We start from the raw sequence: 11,366 nt of genomic DNA on the forward strand, positions 1-11,366 counted from the left end.
GACAGACCAAGTCTAGGCCCGTTCTGTCACGGGATCACCCACCGAAGACTCTGTCTCGGGGACGAACACAGCCGGTCCTCGACGTTCCCGCCCGTGTGTGTGGTTTGTGAGGCACGTGCCACGTCAAGGACGTGCGTTGCTTATTCAAATAGCACACCACCCCTGCATGCATATCCACACGCATGTAGGGGTGCCCTCCCCCCTCGGGCGGTCTCCATGTCGAGCACCCATCCGGTGGCTCCGGCGGTCTAGGGCGTTATTCAGCACCGAGAGGGTGTAGTCCACGGTGAATAACTGCTTCTCCGTGTTAGTGCATGTCATCGCGAGATGACAGACCAAGTCTAGGCTCGTTCTGTCACGGGATCACCCACCGAAGATTCTGTCTCGGCGACGGACGCAGCCGGTCCTCGACGTTCCCGCCCGTGTGTGTGGTTTGTGAGGCACGTGCCACGTCAAGGATGTGCGTTGCTTATTCAAATAGCACACCACCCGTGCATGCATATGCATGGGCCACACACATGTAGGGGTGCCCTCCCCCCTCGGGCGGTCTCTATATCGAGCACCCATCCGGTGGCCCCGGCGGTCTAGGGCATTGTTCGGCACCGAGAGGGTGTAGTCCATGGTGAATAACTGCTTCTCCGTGTTAGTGCATGTCATCGCGAGATGACACACCAAGTCTAGGCCCGTTCTTCGAGATAGCCTTTGGGTATCGAGAGGGAATGTGTCTAGTTTGTGCAAGAAGTGCGGGTCCTGTTGCTCCGTTGGCCTCGAAACTTCTTGTGCTCTCAAAGGAGGCCATAAAATGTATATGCATGCGCTATCCGGTGGCCCCGGCGGTCTAGGAAGTTGACCGGCCCCGAGAGAGGGGGTAGGCCACGGTCAACAACTGCTTCTTCTCATGTTTATTACTTTACACTCTTTAAAGTTCTCTCTCGGTGCCGGTCTAGAAAGTTGACCGGCACCGAGAGAGGGGGTAGGCCACGGTGAACAACTGCTGCTTCTCATGTTTTTTACTTTACGCTCTTTAAAGTTCTCTCTCGGTGCCGTTCTAGGAAGTTGGCCGGCACAAGAGAGGGGGTAGGCCACGGTCAACAACTGCCTCTTCTCATGTTTTTTTACTTTACACTCTTTAAAGTTCTCTCTCCGTGCCGGTCTAGAAAGTTGACCGGCACCGAGAGAGGTGGTAGGCCACGGTCAACAACTGCTTCTTCTCATGTTTTTTACTTTACACTCTTCAAAGTTGAGTTTTGAACAAATCTAACCCAAAAAGCATATATATATATATATATATATATATATATATCTATGAGTGCATCAAAAGTCTTTTATCGAAAAAATTCATCAAAAGTCATGGAATTTTCAAACTTTGGTCGTAAAAGCATATGAAATATGAGATACAAAAAAGATAGTGCAAAATAGAAACAAAAAGAGAAGGGGAAAAAATTAGAGCATTGGTTACCGAGGGTCGATTCTCATCTCTCGGTAATGGCCACCTTTTCCGAGAGTCTCGGTAAAGCATCTAACCTAGATCTCTTTCCTTCTTGTGCATTCTCGATAATATGTATTATACTTTTTTTGTTGTTTTCTTCCATGCTTGGCAAACAACTTAGCACATCATAATTACCGTCTTGTGTTTTCTTCTTCGGATGGGCCTCGTCTGGTTCTAGAGACCGGCACCCGTCCGGTGGCCCCGGCGGTCTAGGGCGTTGTTCGGCACCTAGAGGGGGTAGGCCACGGGGAATAACTGCTTGTTCGTGTTACTGCATGTCATCGCGAGATGACAAACCAAGTCTAGGCCCGTTCTGTCACGGGATGATCACCCACCGAAGACTCTGTTTCGAGGACGAACGCAGCCGGTCCTCGACGTTCCCGCCCGTGTGTGTGGTTTGTGAGGCACGTGCCACGTCAAGGACGTGCATTGCTTATTCAAATAGCACACCACCCATGCATGCATATGCATGGGCCACACGCATGTAGGGGTGCCCTCCCCCCTCGGGCGGTCTCCATATCGAGCACCCATCCGGTGGCCCCGGCGGTCTAGGGCGTTATTCGGCACCGATAGGGTGTAGTCCATGGTGAATAACTGCTTCTCCGTGTTAGTGCATGTCATCGCGAGATGACCGACCAAGTCTAGGCTCATTCTGTCACGGGATCACCCACCGAAGATTCTGTCTCGGGGACGGACGCAGCCGGTCCTCGACGTTCCCGCCCGTGTGTGTGGTTTGTGAGGCACGTGTCACGTCAAGGACGTGGTTGCTTATTCAAATAGCACACCACTCGTGCATGCATATGCATGGGCCACACACATGTAGGGGTGCCCTCCCCTCCTCGGGCTCTCTATATCGAGCACCCATCCGGTGGCACCAGCGGTCTAGGGCATTGTTCGGCACCGAGAGGGTGTAGTCCACGGTGAATAACTGTTTCTTCGTGTTAGTGCATGTCATCGCGAGATGACAGACCAAGTCTAGGCCCGTTCTTCGAGACAGTCTATGGGTATCGAGAGGGAATGTGTCCGGTTTGTGCAGGAAGTGCGGGACCTGTTGCTCCGTTGGCCTCGAAACTTCTTGTGCTCTCAAAGGAGGCCATCACATGTATATGCATGGGCTATCCGGTGGCCCCGGTGGTCTAGGAAGTTGACCGGCACCGAGAGAGGGGGTAGGCCACGGTCAACAACTGCTTCTTCTCATGTTTATTACTTTACACTCTTTAAAGTTCTCTCTCGGTGCCGGTCTAGAAAGTTGACCGGCACCGAGAGAGGGGGTAGGCCACGGTGAACAACTGCTGCTTCTCATGTTTTTTACTTTACGCTCTTTAAAGTTCTCTCTCGGTGCCGTTCTAGGAAGTTGGCCGGCACAAGAGAGGGGGTAGGCCACGGTCAACAACTGCCTCTTCTCATGTTTTTTTACTTTACACTCTTTAAAGTTCTCTCTCCGTGCCGGTCTAGAAAGTTGACCGGCACCGAGAGAGGTGGTAGGCCACGGTCAACAACTGCTTCTTCTCATGTTTTTTACTTTACACTCTTCAAAGTTGAGTTTTGAACAAATCTAACCCAAAAAGCATATATATATATATATATATATATATATATATATATATATCTATGAGTGCATCAAAAGTCTTTTATCGAAAAAATTCATCAAAAGTCATGGAATTTTCAAACTTTGGTCGTAAAAGCATATGAAATATGAGATACAAAAAAGATAGTGCAAAATAGAAACAAAAAGAGAAGGGGAAAAAATTAGAGCATTGGTTACCGAGGGTCGATTCTCATCTCTCGGTAATGGCCACCTTTTCCGAGAGTCTCGGTAAAGCATCTAACCTAGATCTCTTTCCTTCTTGTGCATTCTCGATAATATGTATTATACTTTTTTTGTTGTTTTCTTCCATGCTTGGCAAACAACTTAGCACATCATAATTACCGTCTTGTGTTTTCTTCTTCGGATGGGCCTCGTCTGGTTCTAGAGACCGACACCCGTCCGGTGGCCCCGGCGGTCTAGGGCGTTGTTCGGCACCTAGAGGGGGTAGGCCACGGGGAATAACTGCTTGTTCGTGTTACTGCATGTCATCGCGAGATGACAAACCAAGTCTAGGCCCGTTCTGTCACGGGATGATCACCCACCGAAGACTCTGTTTCGAGGACGAACGCAGCCGGTCCTCGACGTTCCCGCCCGTGTGTGTGGTTTGTGAGGCACGTGCCACGTCAAGGACGTGCATTGCTTATTCAAATAGCACACCACCCATGCATGCATATGCATGGGCCACACGCATGTAGGGGTGCCCTCCCCCCTCGGGCGGTCTCCATATCGAGCACCCATCCGGTGGCCCCGGCGGTCTAGGGCGTTATTCGGCACCGATAGGGTGTAGTCCATGGTGAATAACTGCTTCTCCGTGTTAGTGCATGTCATCGCGAGATGACCGACCAAGTCTAGGCTCATTCTGTCACGGGATCACCCACCGAAGATTCTGTCTCGGGGACGGACGCAGCCGGTCCTCGACGTTCCCGCCCGTGTGTGTGGTTTGTGAGGCACGTGTCACGTCAAGGACGTGGTTGCTTATTCAAATAGCACACCACTCGTGCATGCATATGCATGGGCCACACACATGTAGGGGTGCCCTCCCCTCCTCGGGCTCTCTATATCGAGCACCCATCCGGTGGCACCAGCGGTCTAGGGCATTGTTCGGCACCGAGAGGGTGTAGTCCACGGTGAATAACTGTTTCTTCGTGTTAGTGCATGTCATCGCGAGATGACAGACCAAGTCTAGGCCCGTTCTTCGAGACAGTCTATGGGTATCGAGAGGGAATGTGTCCGGTTTGTGCAGGAAGTGCGGGACCTGTTGCTCCGTTGGCCTCGAAACTTCTTGTGCTCTCAAAGGAGGCCATCACATGTATATGCATGGCTATCCGGTGGCCCCGGTGGTCTAGGAAGTTGACCGGCACCGAGAGAGGGGGTAGGCCACGGTCAACAACTGCTTCTTCTCATGTTTATTACTTTACACTCTTTAAAGTTCTCTCTCGGTGCCGGTCTAGAAAGTTGACCGGCACCGAGAGAGGGGGTAGGCCACGGTGAACAACTGCTGCTTCTCATGTTTTTTACTTTACGCTCTTTAAAGTTCTCTCTCGGTGCCGTTCTAGGAAGTTGGCCGGCACAAGAGAGGGGGTAGGCCACGGTCAACAACTGCCTCTTCTCATGTTTTTTTACTTTACACTCTTTAAAGTTCTCTCTCCGTGCCGGTCTAGAAAGTTGACCGGCACCGAGAGAGGTGGTAGGCCACGGTCAACAACTGCTTCTTCTCATGTTTTTTACTTTACACTCTTCAAAGTTGAGTTTTGAACAAATCTAACCCAAAAAGCATATATATATATATATATATATATATCTATGAGTGCATCAAAAGTCTTTTATCGAAAAAATTCATCAAAAGTCATGGAATTTTCAAACTTTGGTCGTAAAAGCATATGAAATATGAGATACAAAAAAGATAGTGCAAAATAGAAACAAAAAGAGAAGGGGAAAAAATTAGAGCATTGGTTACCGAGGGTCGATTCTCATCTCTCGGTAATGGCCACCTTTTCCGAGAGTCTCGGTAAAGCATCTAACCTAGATCTCTTTCCTTCTTGTGCATTCTCGATAATATGTATTATACTTTTTTTGTTGTTTTCTTCCATGCTTGGCAAACAACTTAGCACATCATAATTACCGTCTTGTGTTTTCTTCTTCGGATGGGCCTCGTCTGGTTCTAGAGACCGGCACCCGTCCGGTGGCCCCGGCGGTCTAGGGCGTTGTTCGGCACCTAGAGGGGGTAGGCCACGGGGAATAACTGCTTGTTCGTGTTACTGCATGTCATCGCGAGATGACAAACCAAGTCTAGGCCCGTTCTGTCACGGGATGATCACCCACCGAAGACTCTGTTTCGAGGACGAACGCAGCCGGTCCTCGACGTTCCCGCCCGTGTGTGTGGTTTGTGAGGCACGTGCCACGTCAAGGACGTGCATTGCTTATTCAAATAGCACACCACCCATGCATGCATATGCATGGGCCACACGCATGTAGGGGTGCCCTCCCCCCTCGGGCGGTCTCCATATCGAGCACCCATCCGGTGGCCCCGGCGGTCTAGGGCGTTATTCGGCACCGATAGGGTGTAGTCCATGGTGAATAACTGCTTCTCCGTGTTAGTGCATGTCATCGCGAGATGACCGACCAAGTCTAGGCTCATTCTGTCACGGGATCACCCACCGAAGATTCTGTCTCGGGGACGGACGCAGCCGGTCCTCGACGTTCCCGCCCGTGTGTGTGGTTTGTGAGGCACGTGTCACGTCAAGGACGTGGTTGCTTATTCAAATAGCACACCACTCGTGCATGCATATGCATGGGCCACACACATGTAGGGGTGCCCTCCCCTCCTCGGGCTCTCTATATCGAGCACCCATCCGGTGGCACCAGCGGTCTAGGGCATTGTTCGGCACCGAGAGGGTGTAGTCCACGGTGAATAACTGTTTCTTCGTGTTAGTGCATGTCATCGCGAGATGACAGACCAAGTCTAGGCCCGTTTTTCGAGACAGTCTATGGGTATCGAGAGGGAATGTGTCCGGTTTGTGCAGGAAGTGCGGGACCTGTTGCTCCGTTGGCCTCGAAACTTCTTGTGCTCTCAAAGGAGGCCATCACATGTATATGCATGGGCTATCCGGTGGCCCCGGTGGTCTAGGAAGTTGACCGGCACCGAGAGAGGGGGTAGGCCACGGTCAACAACTGCTTCTTCTCATGTTTATTACTTTACACTCTTTAAAGTTCTCTCTCGGTGCCGGTCTAGAAAGTTGACCGGCACCGAGAGAGGGGGTAGGCCACGGTCAACAACTGCTTCTTCTCATGTTTTTACTTTACACTCTTTAAAGTTCTCTCTCCGTGCCGTTCTAGGAAGTTGGTCGGCACTGAGAGAGGGGGTAGGCCACGGTCAACAACTGCCTCTTCTCATGTTTTTACTTTACACTCTTTAAAGTTCTCTCTCGGTGCCGGTCTAGAAAGTTGACCGGCACCGAGAGAGGGCGTAGGCCACGGTCAACAACTGCTTCTTCTCATGTTTTTTACTTTACACTCTTTAAAGTTGAGTTTTGTGACGCCCGGATAATTAGGCTACAGTAATCCCAGGTTAACGATGCCACGTCACCTCGCTTATTGTTGCTAATCTCGCGTTAGTTCGAAACCGATTCAAATTCAAATTCAAAATCAAGCAAACAATAAAAGTTTTCAAATATTAAAACTAAAATGTTCAATAAATAGTAGATAAGTCAGAAGCTATGATAAAATTGTAAGCAACATTATTGAAATTTGATAAGTGACTTATACAACCTCAAACAGTGGCTGAAATCATTATTTAATAACCTTTTTATTAATACAAAATAAATATGAAATGATATTTACCCCAAACTTGTTTTTGGTGGTAGCATATGTTGTGCTGTGATTTGTGGGCCAGCTCTCATATTTTAGAAAACTCATTTGGTGCCCAAACAATTAACCAAAATAGAAAAGAAAAATAAATCAAAGAAAAGGAAAATACAAAATAGAAAAGAAAAAAAATAGAAAGCCCCCCCCCAGCTAGGCCAAGTGGCCCAGCTGGCCTCAGCCGCCCGAATGGGCCGGCCCACCCCCTGCCTACTAACCCACTCCCCCTCCCACCGTAACCCTAACCTACCCCCACTCGCCCCACTCCTCTCCTTCCTCCCCCGTATGGATCGGGATCGGGGCAACCGTGCCCCGACCTCGCCGACGCCGATGCGACGCGCCACCCCGCCGCACCTCGCCGTCGCCCGGATGCCCGCTGTCGTCGCCAGACCTCCCACACCTCTCCCTCGCGGGATCGACCCGCCGCCGCCGGAACTACGTTGACCCCATCAAGCGGAAGTCGTGCCCCGTCGCCCTATGTCGTCGCCTCGCCTCCTCATCTCCTCCTCGTCGGCCGACCCCGAGCTACAATGACCCCCTCCCCTCCAACGCTGGTGAGGCCGTCGGCCTCCATCTTCCCCTTCCCCCCTTCTGTTGCCAACGACCCGGCATCCGCGCCACCCCTGCGTGCTCGACGCGCCCGCGGTGTGTCCCCCCTCGCCGTGCCCCGTGAAGGCCACGCCACTCTCTCGCGCACACCTACGCGCCATGCCGTCCTCGCGCACTGTGGCCCCTGTTTGGCTCCGTCGCGCGACCCCGCGTCGCCTCGTCGCTCAGCTAGCCGCGTTGCAGCTCCGACGCGTCGTCCTCGCCCCTCGCTTCTGCTCGCCACAGCCGCAGCCTGTGCGTGCTGCCCGCCGGTGCCGCGACAAGTGCCCCGCGCCCCGCCATTCCGGCACGCGGCCGCAGCCCCTCGCGCGCGCCCCCACGCCACCACCTCCAGCCTGGCTGCGCCGCCCTACTCCGGCCCGCCTCCCCTGCTCGCCGGGCCGACGACTCATGCCAGCCGCGCCCCCCTCACTACGCCGCTCCGGCGCCCTATTGTTGGCCTGGGCGGGCGCCCGCACGCCTCACGCCCGCTATGGCCCCTGTGCCTATGACATGGGGGCCCACACTCCAGAACGTTTAATAACAAAAAAAAAGAATTTAAATAATAATAATAAGTAAAAATATTAATTAATTAAATAATTAAGTAAATTAATTAACTTAATTAATTATGTCTAATTAATCAAATAACTAAACTAATTAAACTGTTAGTTAATTAATTAATGAGTCAATGGCAGTGGGGCCCACCCCTAATTAATCCAGATTAGGTTAATTAATATGTTTAATTAATATGTGTCACTGACCAGTGGGACCCCCTGGTCAGGTTGACTAGTCAACCCCTGTTGACTGTTGACATTAGCATGAGTCATAAATCCAATTTTGAATTAAATTCCAGAAATTAATAAATTCTTTTGAAAATCATATCTTTTAATCCGTAACTCGGATGGAAAAACTTTGTACCTGAAAGTTGCTCAGAATGACGAGATGAATCCGAATACATAGACCGTTCATCCGCCACACATCCCTAGCATAGCAAACACGCAAATTTTCCCCTCCAGTTCATCTGTTCGAAAACGTCAAACACAGAGAATACTTTCCCGGATGTTTCCCCTCTTCGCCGGTATCACCTCCTGCCGCGTTAGATCACCTCTAGCACCGTGTATTGCCATGTTATGCTTTGTGATGCTTTGATTGCTCTGTTATTTATTGTGTCCCCCCTCCGTTACTTCACTCCGGTAGACCCCGAGACCGCTGCCGGTACCCCTGTGATCGACTACATCGACGATGAACCCTTCTTGCTAGAGCAACCAGGCAAGCCCCCCCTTGATCACCAGATATCGCCTATTCTTCTCTATGCAGCTTGCATTAGAGTAGTGTAGCATGTTACTGCTTTCGGTTAATCCTATTCTGTTGCATAGCCTGTCATTGTTGCTGCAGATTGTTACCCTTACCTGCTATCCTACTGCTTAATATAGGATGCTAGTGTTCCATCAGTGGCCCTACACTCTTGTCCGTCTGCCATGCTATACTACTGGGCCGTGATCACTTCGGGAGGTGATCATGGGTATATACTATATACTTTATATACATGACACATGTGGTGACTAAAGTCGGGTCGGCTCGTTGAGTACCCGCAAGTGATTCTGATGAGAGGGCTGAAAGGACAGGTGGCTCCATCCCGGTAGAGGTGGGCCTGGGTTCCTGACGGCCCCCGACTGTTACTTTGTGGCGGAGCGACAGGGCAGGTTGAGACCACCTAGGAGAGAGGTGGGCCTGGCCCTGGTCGGTGTCCGCGGATACTTAACACGCTTAACGAGATCTTGGTATTTGATCTGAGTCTGGCCATTTGGTCTATACGCACTAACCAACTACGCGGGAACAGTTATGGGCACTCGGCGTCATGGTATCAGCCGAAGCTCTTCTTGACGTCAGCGACTGAGTGGCGCGCGCCGCATTGGACCGTAAGCTCGCGCTTATATTAAGGGGGCTAGATCTGCTTCCGGCCGCGTACGCAACATGCAGGTGTGCAATGGGCGATGGGCCCAGACCCCTGCGCGCATAGGATTTAGACCGGCGTGCTGACCTCTCTGTTGAGCCTAGGTGGGCCTGCGACGTGTTGGTCTTCCGAGGCCGGGCATGACCCAGGAAAGTGTGTCCAGCCAAATGGGATCGAGCGTGTTGGGTTATGTGGTGCACCCCTGCAGGGAAGTTTATCTATTCGAATAGCCATGTCCCTCGGTAAAAGGACGACCCGGAGTTGTACCTTGACCTTATGACAACTAGAACTGGATACTTAATAAAACACACCCTTCCAAGTGCCAGATACAACCGGTGATCGCTCTCTAACAGGGCGACGAGGAGGGGATCGCCGGGTAGTATTATGCTATACGATGCTACTTGGTGAACTTACCATCTACTCTCTCCTACATGCTGCAAGATGGAGGTGGCCAGAAGCGTAGTCTTCGACAGGATTAGCTATCCCCCTCTTATTCTGGCATTCTGCAGTTCAGTCCACCGATATGGCCCTTTACACATATACCCATACATATGTAGTGTAGCTCCTTGCTTGCAAGTACTTTGGATGAGTACTCACGGTTGCTTTTCTCCCTCTTTTCCCCTTTCCTTTCTACCTGGTTGTCGCAACCAGATGCTGGAGCCCAGGAGCCAAACACCACCGTCGACGATGACTCCTACTACACTGGAGGTGCCTACTGCTACGTGCAGGCCGCTGACGACGACCAGGAGTAGTTTAGGAGGATCCCGGGCAGGAGGCCTGCGCCTATTTCGATCTGTATCCCAGTTTGTGCTAGACTTCTTAAGGAAGACTTGTTTAACTTATGTCTGTACTCAGATATTGTTGCTTCCGCTGACTCGTCTATGATCGAGCACTTGTATTCGAGCCCTCGAGGCCCCTGGCTTGTATTACGATGCTTGTATGACTTATTTTATTTTTAGAGTTGTGTTGTGATATTTTCCCGTGAGTCCCTGATCTTGATCGTACACGTTTGCGTGTATGATTAGTGTATGATTGAATCGGGGGCGTCACAAGTTTTGAACAAACCTAACCCAAAAAGCATATATATATATATATATATCAGTGCATCAAAAGTCTTTTATCAAAAAATTCATCAAAAGTCATGGAATTTCCAAACTTTGGTCGTAAAAGCATATGAAATATGAGATACAAAAAAGATAGTGCAAAAAAAAACAAAAAAAGAAGGGGGAAAATTAGAGCAGTGGTTACCGAGCGTCGATTCTCAGCTCTCGGTAATGGCCACCTTTTGCGAGAGGCGCTCTCGGTAAAGCATCTAACCTAGATCTCTTTCCTTCTTGTGCATTCTCGATAATATGTATTATCCTTTTTTTGTTGTTTTCTTCCATGCTTCGCAAACAACCTTAGCACATCATAATTACCGTCTTGTGTTTTCTTCTTCGGATGGGCTCGTCCGGTTCTAGAGACCGGCACCCCTCCGGTGGCCCCGACAGTCTAGGGCGTTGTTCGGCACCTAGAGGGGGTAGGCCACGGGGAATAACTGCTTCTTCGTGTTAGTGCATGTCATCGCGAGATGACAGACCAAGTCTAGGGCCGTTCTGTCACGGGATCACCCACCGAAGACTCTGTCTCGGGGACGAACACAGCCGGTCCTCGACGTTCCCGCCCGTATGTGTGGTTTGTGAGGCACGTGCCATGTCAAGGACGTGTGTTGCTTATTCAAATAGCACACCACCCCTGCATGCATATGCATGGGCCACGCATGTAGGGGTGCCCTCCCCCCTCGGGCGGTGTCCATACCGAGCACCCATCCGGTGGCCCCGGCGGTCTAGGTCGTTATTCGGCACCGAGAGGGTGTAGTCCATGGTGAATAACTGCTTCTCCGTGTT

This window comes from Aegilops tauschii, chromosome 2 (genome assembly GCF_002575655.3).
Source record: "Aegilops tauschii subsp. strangulata cultivar AL8/78 chromosome 2, Aet v6.0, whole genome shotgun sequence".
Taxonomy (NCBI): Eukaryota; Viridiplantae; Streptophyta; class Magnoliopsida; order Poales; family Poaceae; genus Aegilops; species Aegilops tauschii.